General features: G+C 36.0%; 1 long non-coding RNA gene across 1 annotated transcript; it reads right to left on the minus strand.

The window, feature by feature from the left end:
• Positions 1 to 5,892: 5,892 nt before the first annotated feature.
• Positions 5,893 to 10,454, minus strand: LOC118146878 (uncharacterized). Its single transcript, XR_004733001.3, has 3 exons — positions 10,340 to 10,454; positions 10,009 to 10,070; positions 5,893 to 6,026 (listed from the first exon to the last, which is right to left on the minus strand). It is a non-coding gene; the product is annotated as an uncharacterized LOC118146878 (long non-coding RNA).
• Positions 10,455 to 11,825: the final 1,371 nt, after the last annotated feature.

Genomic DNA, 11,825 nt, shown 5'->3' on the forward strand with positions numbered 1-11,825 from the left:
TTCTTCTACTTTGTTATGTTAAAAAATCTACTGGTTTATTGCGTACTTTGGATCTTTTATTCATGCACAATTTTTACAACATTGTTGCTCATTTGGAATTGCTCATTTGGAAAATAATGGCTCTGTTACACAGATCATTCAAATGTTGACATGTTTCATTATGTAATACACAAAAAAACCACACTTGTTAACATCATTACTGGCCTCATCAGAAAATTATTTTAAGTACCAGGAAGCTGTCATGTTTATGGGGCAAATACAAGAGTCCACACTGCTAATTTTGGCTTAAAACCTCAAATGTTTTCATGAACAATACTGTTCATTGTCCTCTTGAAGTGACAGACTTACACTGTTAACTTTCAAAATGTCTGCCAAATTCTCAAGTCTGAATAATCATAGTTTGTCTTTCAGTATTTGATTTTAAGCAAAACGGTGTGTCATGAAAATAATTGCTAGTTAAACAATTATAAAAGTGCTTTTCCAGAGGGGAAGGGAGTGTCCATGATGCTGGCCACACTGTCTGTGTCTCATGACCAAGTTGAGTGTGGTAGCTTTTATTCATATATTTCAACAGGAATATTATTTTGGCCTGAATCATCCAGAAGAGCCATAGAAATAATGTCAAATTTAGTGAAACCTAGTGTGATATAGTTATATACTAAAATACATGTATATTTGGTCTTCATCCTGGGTTCCTGGCACAGAGCTCTTAAAATCATTTTTATTTTCCTGAGTGATAGGGGTGACAGGGACATCTTTTGTTATAATGTTTGGTGTTAGTCCCTAGTTCCTGACACAGGAGCATCTAAAACCCTTGGAATCTCTGGAATGATGAGCATCTTTGTGTATGCTAATGAGATCACCGTACCTGGGGGTCTCTAGATACCTCCTGGATGGGCCTGATTGCCAAAAAGACCAAAAGCATGACTAGAGGATTGGCAGTTTTAGTCCCACCCCAACAGTATCAATGAAGAGGAGAGACTGAAGATTGAGTTCATCACAAATGGCCAATGATAAGCTATGGGGCTCTGAGAGCTTCCAGGGTGCTGGGAGAGTGGCATGCCCCTTCCCACATACCTTGCCATATGTATCTCCTCCATTTGGCTGTTCCTGACTTGTAGCCTTTATAATAAACCAGAAAGTATAAGAAAACTGTCTGACTAAGTTTTGTGAGCCATTCTAGCTCTAGGAAATTGTCAAACCCAAGGAGGGGGTCATGGGAACTCCTGATTGATAGCCAATTGATCAGAAGTACAGGAGGTACAAGGCTTGCAAATGGCTTCTAAAGTAGAGGCAGTCTTGTGAGACAGAGCCCTTAACCTGTGGGATCTGACACTAACTCCACTAATGTTGTAATTAAATTTAGCTGTTGGACATCCAGTTGGTGTCCAGAAAGTTGGAAAATTGATTGTTGGTTTAAAGAAAAAGCACATATTTGGTGTCAGAAGTGTTGGGAGTAAAAACAGTTCCCCTAAAATTAGAAAACATTTTAGACATCATCTAGTCCACTCTAAGAGGAAAGTTTCTCTACAGCAGGTTTGACATGAGGTCATTCAGCTTCCAATCAAGCACTTTCAGTGATGTGAATCTCAATAATTCTCTATGCAGCCCATTCCACCATTCTTGGATAGCTTCAATTATGCAGATCTTCATCATATTAAGCCAAAATGTTCCTTCCTTGGTTCTGTGATGCAGAAGAGAATGAATCTACTCTCTCTTCCATATGGCTAACCTTTAAGCATTTAAACTTTAAATTTCTTTGAATTTTAAAGACCACTTTAATCCATACCTTTTCCCACTTCAATTCACACACACACACACACACACACACACCCCCTTCCATCATCATGATACCTCTTCTGTAGGACAGAACATGGTTTCTATACTACTTGTCCTCACATAACATGGTTTCTAAATCTCTGTTACCCTGTCATCCTAAACCCTTTCTGCTTACTTGTGTGCCTCTTAAAAATAGAACCAGAACACTATTAAAAGATCTTGAATTAAATCTTTCTAGAGCAGAATTCATTTTCTTCCTGTACACTTGTATTGATGCAGCCTATAATTATATTCACTTTTTGTTTGTGTGTTGGTTTGTTTTTCAGGAACCACATTAAACTGTGGGCACATGTTGAATTAGTCTCCAAGCAAAACCTCCACATCTTTTTCCCACGTGAACATTGTTAATTTGCCTTTACTGTTCTCTGTTCATGCAAGTAATATTTTAGCCTAAGTGATGGAATTTATATATCATCCTGATACATTTTATATAAGTTTAGATCCATTTAAAATGACCTAGACTGTTTAATTTTTATCAATTTTAATTTTATTTCTGTAACAAAGAATGCATGCTGCCAATCAAAATCTACTCTCTCATTCCTGGGCACATGACCAGATTACCTTTCCCACCTCCTTTGTGGTTAAATGCAACCATGAGACTGATTTTGGCCAATTGAAGGTAACATAAGTAAACAAGATGTATACTACTTTAGGGGGTGTCGTCAATTTGTGCTCCTATCAGAGCATACTGAAAACTGAGTAATTCACAAACAACGGAATCTATTTCTCACAATTCTGGAGGCTGGGGAGTTCAATACCAAGGTGCTTGCAGAGTCAGTGTCTAGTGAGGGCTGCGTCTGCTACCAAGATGGCACCCTGTTGCTGCATCCTTCAGAGGATCCTTGTGTCCTCACATGGCAGAAAACATAGAAGGGAACAAGCCCACTTCCTTGAGCCCTTTCATAAGGGTTCTAATCCCATTTATAAGCACTCTGCCCTCATAACTTGACCACCTTTTAAAAGCCCCACTCCTTAATACCAACACATTTGCAACTAAGTTTTAGCATCTGAATCTGGGGGAGGACACATTCAAACAAAAGCAGAAAGCTTTAAGGCAGCAGCATGTCTACTTCACCCTCTGCCTCCTCTTCTAGTCTCGAACCTGGACATGATGACTCAGTCTTAGCTATTTTGTTGACAAGAAACCCTCGGATATGATAGAGTCATAGACAGAAGTAGCCATGTTCCCTGAATCTCTGTGCAGAGAAGAGCTACCTTCAGCCCTGGAAAACCTACTCTGGAATCACATAACTAGAAATAAACTGTTCCTTAAGCCAATAAATTTGGGGTCTATTTTTTACAACAGCTTAGCTTACATTAACTCATGTAATATGCAACATATTTATGGTAGGTATAAATATTTAGATATCTGTCTTCATCTATAGGTGGATGAGTCTTTATCCACACTGATTTTTTTCTGTGGTTAGAATAGTGATGAGAAATATAATATCTACCCATAGACCTTTCATATTTCTATGTTTGATTTCATCTTAATACACCTATTTTACTTCCTAGAAGGTACCCCAAGTTTCTGGTTCTAGTGATATTATGCTTTTATTCACAAGTAACCCCTTCTTTGAAGGCTTCTTTGCCTTCCCCAGGCAAAGTTAAAGTAACCTCTCCTTACCGTGCTCACACTGAAACCATGGTGAAGTGTCATGACTTGTAATTCTATTAGCAATGTTTGCCTGCTATCTTTTCATCAGAGTATGTGCTCCTGAGGATAGGGACCAGATCCTATTTATCTGTGCATTCTCAGTGATGTATCAGCATCTGACATGTAGTGAATACTCAATAAATGCTTGAAAATGAATGAATACACAGATACCTCTAGAAATGGACCTATAAGAAAAAGAAATCATCAAGAGATAGTGGTTGTAACATCATTATGCTTCCATTAGTGATAAATAAAGGCTGAGTCTCTAACTATAAATTGACAGGAACAGAGAAATTGATTATCTGCAGGATCTCTCTGGCATTCTGAATTCTGTGAGTTCTTTTATAATACTATTTTTGCTTTCATTGCCCAGAACTAGTCATGATGTCATAATCATCAACAACTAGTCTGTGTTTCACAAGGCAATATAGAAACCTCTGAAAACCAGAGCGTGATTTTTAAACCTTGCTCATTTTTTTAAGCTCAACTAAGATGGAACCTACTGTCTTTTTATATTTCTTACTTTGGGTTCAATTTATTTAAGACTATTCATGACAGCCAGATGGCCCACGCTAGTTTCAGATGATTTATCATAGTGCTCAGCTGTTGCATTAAATCCATTCCTTAAAGGAGAAAAAACATTTTTATTATAACAGGAAGAAAGTAGGGTCCAGACCTTCAGGATAGTCTAGACGTCAGCTCATGGCTCCCTGACCTTGAAAATCTTTATGTAGAACTTATCTAAATAATTCACGGTGTATTTAATGTCCTTTGGAAATCCAAAGCCTTCACCAGTTTTTCTCCAAATTCTAGGGAATATGACGGTGAGTGGGATATACAATCCTGATGACCTCTTGCTTAGAGGTCTTACTTCTCACCTTCTCAGGTACACACACTCTGTTCTATACCACATTAACTGGTGTATAAAGCTAAGCCCCTTTCTCAGTTCACCCTAAAAACCTATTAGATATTATTAATATTTGAGGGGGGAAGAGAAAGGAATCTTACATCACAAAATTGCAAACGAGTTCAAAATGAATATTAGCCTTTCAAGTAGTCTTGCTCTTAAATCTGTTTTACCCCATTCCACAGGGACTCTTTTCCACTGACCACTTCACCTGTGATGCTTTTGCTCTGCATCTTCTCACTGACTCCTGTCTCCTTTCTTCTCCTATCTTTCCTCTACTGTCCTAATTTCTGTTTCTTTCTAACTTAGAGTAATGCAACTCTATTATTGTGGCTTATGTTTCTATAGATTCAGTAAGATCTCACCTTTTTCTCTGAGTCTTACTGAGGTACTTTCCTAAATAACTACATCATTTTTAAGTGCAATTCTAGTGCCAGCTGTAAAACAAAAAACTTTAAGCCCCAATGTAAATACAGTTTAGGAGTGTGGGTAGGTTAGAAAGACTGCTGATACTTATTAATAGATCTCAGTTATTTTGCCCAAGGGTCTACAGTACATTAACTGACTCCCAATCACCCTGACTCCTAGTCAAGTCCCCTCTCCACCACAGATATTTTAACAGACTCTGCAGTATGGAGTGAGCACATTTCACCCTATTCCCCACACGGAATAAACACCCTTCTACCTACCTTCTTTTATTCCATGGTTGGGTAAGAGTCCACCTTTCTTATTCCCTGATCCTGTTTTCTTTCTTCATATCCCACCATTACCTCTGTGCATCCAAGACTGAGACTCTTATAAAATGCATCGAAGATTAGGACTGCAATACCAGCTTTCAGCATCTCACTACAACAATATTTTTATAATAATTCCCTGTACCAAATCACCATACTTTGTTCATGTTTTTAAAAATCTCAGATCTGTTTTACATCTTGAGCTAAGCCTTTAAAAAGCATTTTAACTATATCTGCCTTCTGTTTAAAATCCCTACAATGGATCTTGTTATTTTAATTCACATCTACTCAGTTACTAGAGAGAAACTAGGTATTTTATTACCTTTATCAGTCATTTGAATTCACTCAGAACTAGATAACCTTGATAAAGTTTTAGAAGTTGGGATGGAGAGAGCGGGAGTCAAGAAAAACTGGAGGTGAGTATATTGTTAAATTAACCATAGCAGAGATTAAGTGTTCAATATTCAATATTCGAATAGGGTTGAGCAATAGATAATTAGCATTTATGGATGTCCTGAGATACAATTACCAACATTTAGTCACACAACCAACACATAATGTGAACTACACTTAAATGCTCCTCTAAACTACAATTGTGCACACTTTATCTCAGAGTTGGGTACTTCAAGAGGGGTAATAATTGTTTCAACATGACATCAAAATATCTCCTTAAAAAGTTAGTACACACACACACACACACACACACACACACACGCATATACACACATACATTCCAGATGTGCCGTCTTCATGTTCCAGGCACCTCGCTGTTTCCAAATAGCTGGGTGCATGGCCTCCCGCAGAAGGAACATCTGGGTGATTGACTGCATTCTTCTCTATTCATCCAAAAGTTTTGGCAGCTAGTTGCAGACAGATTGAAAATCTTCTCCTGAAACAAACATGAATAGTCTTTGTCAGCTGAATATTGACAGGCTCTGTGGTGAAGTTTTTTCCCAAATCTGGGATACCATCAAAATGTTATTTTCCAGCTGCTGAGTGCTGGTCTTTTATATCATAACTCAAGATCAATTATATTTAGAATGCAACATAAGAAATACACTTAGTAAGATTTCAGTTCTGACAGAGGTGTTCATGATAAAAGTACAGAATGGTACATAAGGCAATGTGCTTCTGAATTATCAGACTGTAATTAACATCTGAAATTATCCCTCACAACTAATTTAGGCTTTATGTACACAGAAAGAATGAAGCTGATTATCTCTTGGCAGTTAAATTTACCTTGGTTCGGACCTATGGGTGTCCATTGATTCTAATGAACAGTAGAATATCAAATTAAGGAACTTTACAAGTCCCAGTAGAATAAACGTGGTTTAATTTGTTTACAGATTATCTGGCATTAGCAATCACAAATGAATTATTTAAAATGTGCCCATATAAAAGGTATGTACACATATTTTTCCTATATGTGCATGCATTATTCAGCTGTATGGCTTGCTGGATAAGAAAATCTGTTTGGACTATTGGGTTGTATATGGATTTTGGTTGTACCACCTACTATCTATATGAACTTGGTAGATTATTTAATTTGTCTGTGACATTGCAAACTAAATAATAATACAGCCTAGATCATAGAGTCATTGTGTTAGGGTTAAATGAAATGATAAATGAGATGACATAGGTGAGGTATGTAGGAGTGACTTGAACACAATAAGCTCTCAATAAATGTAACAAAACTGTAAGTGCAAATGAGAGTGTGTGAGTATATGCCAGTGTGCTTAAAGCATTTGGCATTGATTTTCTGAATTGTATTCTTAAAGAATTTTCATGTGATTCACAGTTTATAAGAATATGGGGGAAAAATAACAAACCAAAACAACAAATAGAAATTTTCTCCCAAAATAAGACATAACAGTTAGGTTTTACTACTCTAAAATCTTCAGCAGATTTTGATCAAGTTCTTGTACAATTACTTACAAAGTCTTTGACTTTGGGTCATGTACTGTGTCCTTATCTACTAATGAGAATGAGAATTCCTGTGCTACCTGCCTCTTGGAATTGTGCTGATCACATGGGAAGCTCTAATGGATATCTGCTGCTCCTATCTGCCTAGCTCCTGCCTTCCTTGGAGGAACCGCCCTCTTTATCCAGCTGCATGTCTCCTGTGGATTTGTTGGTCACTGGGATATTGGTAGATGCCTGATTAATGGTGGTACTCCATTCCCAAGTTCTCAATGATTGATCCAATAGTAGGCATCCAAGAAGAATCAGGAATAATATATCCATGTGTTTAGATACAAACAGAATCTGGGTAAGAAAGAGCCTCCTCTTCTTGGATCACCTTTTGTATGGAAAATGTGGGTTGGAGCTTTTGCTACCATCTCCTCCAACCACATAAGAAAAGCTGTCGATGACAGCAGAGAAGTGGATAAAATTTGAGATAAAAAGAAGTAAATATGAAAATGAAGAAGACAGAGGAAGCCCATGAACATAACATAGAAAAACCACTTTTCCAACCTTGTTATAGGTCTATAAACATTATTTAAATTATTTCTTGCTACCCTGTATCACGGAGCCTCCAAGTTTATGCCTTTACTTGCATTGCTATATTGCCACTCCTCCACCCACCAATTTCAACTTCTAAATCTCTTTTCCTGCTGCATTTTCAAATATTGGATCCTTTAATTTCCAGCTTTCTTTTACCTCCCCATCCCTTACTGATTTCCCCCTCATCTGAAATGTTACCAAATAGTACCATGCATCTCATATTTTAGTATTGAATAATATGCCATAATAATACTTTGGGGTGTTTCAATATCAGTCTGGAATTTAGATTCATACCTTCTTCTATATTCCAACAGTAAATAAGACTTTTCTTACTCTATACTGGAATCAAGGCTGTTTGCTTGCCAGCTGCTTCCTAGCTTCTAAATATGCAGTGAATTTTCAGTGCAACATGAACGGATCTTTAAAAGAGAATGCTAAGTGCAAAAGTAATAATAATAATAGTAAACCAGAATATGATACTCACACCATTTATAGACATTAAAAATACAGACAAGTTAAACACATGGAATAAAAACATATACAAACAAAAGGTATATATTTAATAAAGTGGCTGTGAAAGGAAAACAAGAGTATGGGAGTAGGATACAGAGATAGAAGGGGTCTTGCTTGAAGTAATGATGCCAATATTCTATAAACAGGACACTTTTTCAAAAGTCAACGCTGCATCTGAGTTTCTAAATAAATCTGTAAATATATGCTCATATACTGGGTCACAAGTGTAACAAGATTCCTCAATAGTTTTGAAAATTGAAATCAGAACTGTCCTAAAGCATAGACTTTGTTACATATAAGCTGTTTATACGATGAGGCAAAAGGATTACACATTGAATGGGTTTCAAACTTTAAGACAGTATAAGAAAATATGAATAAAAAATTCTAAAACATATTTTTAAAAGGTTGGAAAGCAATTATTTCCATTGTTGAAAAAAAATGTATTCTATTTAGCAGATAACTTGCTGCACAGTTAATTTAAAATTAAGCATTTAAGGTTCATGTAAAAGCATGTTTCAATTAAAACTTTCTTTTATTTACAAAAATTTAACTCACACCAATATTGCATAAAGCAGCCGATTTTTTGCATATGTCATCGAATATCTGCTTTTTCCAACCTTAATTTGCATGTTATGTGTCTTAATAATAAAATATGCAGTATAAAATACATAGTAGAGAGAAGTCTGAGAATTTATTTAAGAGTAAATGAATCCATTTAAATGCACATTTTCCAAGTATTTGTGGAAAGGGTTTTTTGTTTTGTTTTGTTTTAATACTGACAACAACAATGTAAGACCCTCAGGAGCCAAAATTCATAGTGTTCTTTTTTGTAATTCCCAGACTTTCAGGGTCTGATGATGGCAGTGATCAAGCTAATGATGTTAATGACAGTTATAATGTTGATGGCAGAGATATTCAAGACTGGCAAAATAAAAAATCTTATTGTTGAAATGAGCCCTTTTAAATTGTCATTTCATCCTTTTTTCCTCTTTCTCCATTGGCAGTAATAGGTAGAGAATCACAAATAATTTCAAACTACATTATGTTCCTTGACATAGGAGACTATATCTTAAATCACCAGTTCTCAACCAAGGTGTCATGACATACTCATTTGTTCATAACAGCTGTGAAAGACGTTAAGTTCAGTCTTAATGTGTGATGCAATTAGATATTAACAGAGAAAGTACTTTAAAACATGATTTTTAATAAACCAGTATTATTTGAGGTTCTACCATGAATTACATTATTTTCACCAATTTGCTTTCAAATTATGCTCTCTCGCAAGGCAAAAAATTAAGATGTAACTAGTATGTTAAAAACTGCATATAAAACCCTTCTATTTTGTTCATGCCACAGTCCCATGGTGAAAACCTTCATGTATCCGCATTTCCAATGTCTCATCATCTCATAAACAAGGAAAGATCCCAGCATTCAAGTCTGGGATCTAATCAAAATCTAATAATATGCTTCTCAACGGCAGAATTGGCATAAAAATCTTTTGTCAAATTCTGGATCCTGAATTTTGGTTTAAAAAATATAGTCAACCTAGAAATCTGCTAAAAAAGTGTTTTTAATTGTCATATAAAAGAGAAACAGAACCAGAGAAGATCACCCAGATATTTACTCAGGTATAACTCAGTTATAAACCAGTAATATGAAAACCCAGATAAATAAAAATTATGTTTATCAGAGCAATTCACTTAACTGATAATTTTAACATTTTCCCTCTCCGAACTCTTTTTACCGTGTCTGTTAACAAAAAGAAAAAGGAAAAAAGGGAGAAACCTCAAAGAGCATCCCAGCTTCTAAGAATTTATAAGAGCAAAAAGGGAGACATTTGGTTATATTCGTACCTGCAATAGATTGCCAGTCATTTGCAGTGCACTGAATAAAGAATTGCCGTTTTCAATTCACACTGGGGAGAGAAAATGGGGAAATTCTATAGGTAAAAAGAAAATGTCACATTCATACAAAATACTAAAAATACAAAGTTGAGTGAGGAAAAAGAAAAGTGATTGGGAAGAAGAGAAAAGGGAAAAGAAGACTGCGGGGGCTTGGGCAAGACTGATAGAGCAGTGAGACTGAATTGAGTTTTTAATTTTGAGAGGAGTAGGAATTAAATTCGCCACCAGAAAAATAAATCAAGGGAACTTTTATAGGGTGACTAATACATTAATAACCTACCGAAAGAGCTGAGCTCTCAGGTGAAGCCGGTTCAAGGACAAAAGGGCAAACTCCCACTCTCCGAACACTGTCAAGGGATCTTTAATGAATTCACGGAGCAGAGACACAGAATCCGGAATTCTTAGAGATGCTCATCCACATCCAGCAAGTCTCCTGTGTACATCTCTGAAAGGCCTTATTATTGACTAATGAGCTTGTCTAAAACACCTATTTGCTTTATTATTTGCAAGAAAACACACAATTATGCCTAAGCTAATTTGAGATTCCAACTTTTCATTTTTAATGCTGCTTAGATAACGCATAAAACCTTTCACAGTGTTCGTGACAAAAAGGTTACTCTTTCTTCTTTTGTGCCAGTGAGTTTTTCAAAGCGAGCTCCACTGGATGTCATTTTCTCTAGAAACTTTTTTCTCTTCTTCCATTAGTGGAACAGTCTAATTACTGCATAATCAAAAAGAGAAGCACACACGGCTGCCTGGCTTCACCACATCCACACAATGGTGAAGAATGCGTCTTAACAGTCCAGTGAACTGTCAGCAGCAAAAGTAATTGGAAATTGGGGGCTATTTCTTCGTGTACTAGTAGTGGGAGTTGTTCTTGAGCTTTGTTAATAGGCAAATCACTCTCCGGAGGTTGGGAGCCTACAGTTAGTTTGTAAAGACCCTTTATAATGTTAAAAAAAAAAAAAAATTAAGACATTGCAATACTCCCTCCCCAAATTTTTTTTTCAATTACACATTAAATGACTTGGCATTTGAGGTAATGTTATCTAGTGTTAATTCACCTGTTAGGAAATTGCTTTTTTCTAGAACCTGGGGTTAATAGAGTGCAAAAGTCCATTCTTATCAAGGGGTGGGAGAAAGACGATTAATTTACACTATAAATTAAAACATAGAAAATGGAAAGAAAACAGATTCTGAGTTTGGGCCTAACTCCTGAAAAGCTATTATGTTTTGTTGTTTTTTCTATTTTAATTTGTTATTTTTATCCACTTTTGCAGGCCTCTAATCATTCCAGGCAGAACACACAGCATGGATGAAACTATACATGAAAGAATATGCTTCAGGAAGCAAAATTAATTGACATTGCAGGAAACATATTCACAGAGTATAGAGTTACAGCTGTGTGGCTTCTATTCACATCACAGTAGAATCATTTGTCTGGTTAATATTTGCAAAAGCACATTTGAAAAGAAAAACTATGAAGTGCTAAGTAGGCTTGTTGACAAGCATTAATCCTCTTTGTCATATTTCACATTTAATAAAAATAGTGATGCTAGTAATGATAAAATCCATTTGTACTGTATTCAGAATCCATTGCAAAGCAATGTAGGTCAGCTTCCTAACAAGTAAGACTGAAAGTAATTGTTTATGGACCACTACACAGTTCTTTGTGAAGATCAGTTATTATAAACACAATCACTGGTGAGTTAATAGCATAAATAAATAAATGAAGTTATTCATTTTTATTTCAGGAGCCAGGCCTT

This window comes from Callithrix jacchus, chromosome 13 (genome assembly GCF_049354715.1).
Source record: "Callithrix jacchus isolate 240 chromosome 13, calJac240_pri, whole genome shotgun sequence".
Taxonomy (NCBI): Eukaryota; Metazoa; Chordata; class Mammalia; order Primates; family Cebidae; genus Callithrix; species Callithrix jacchus.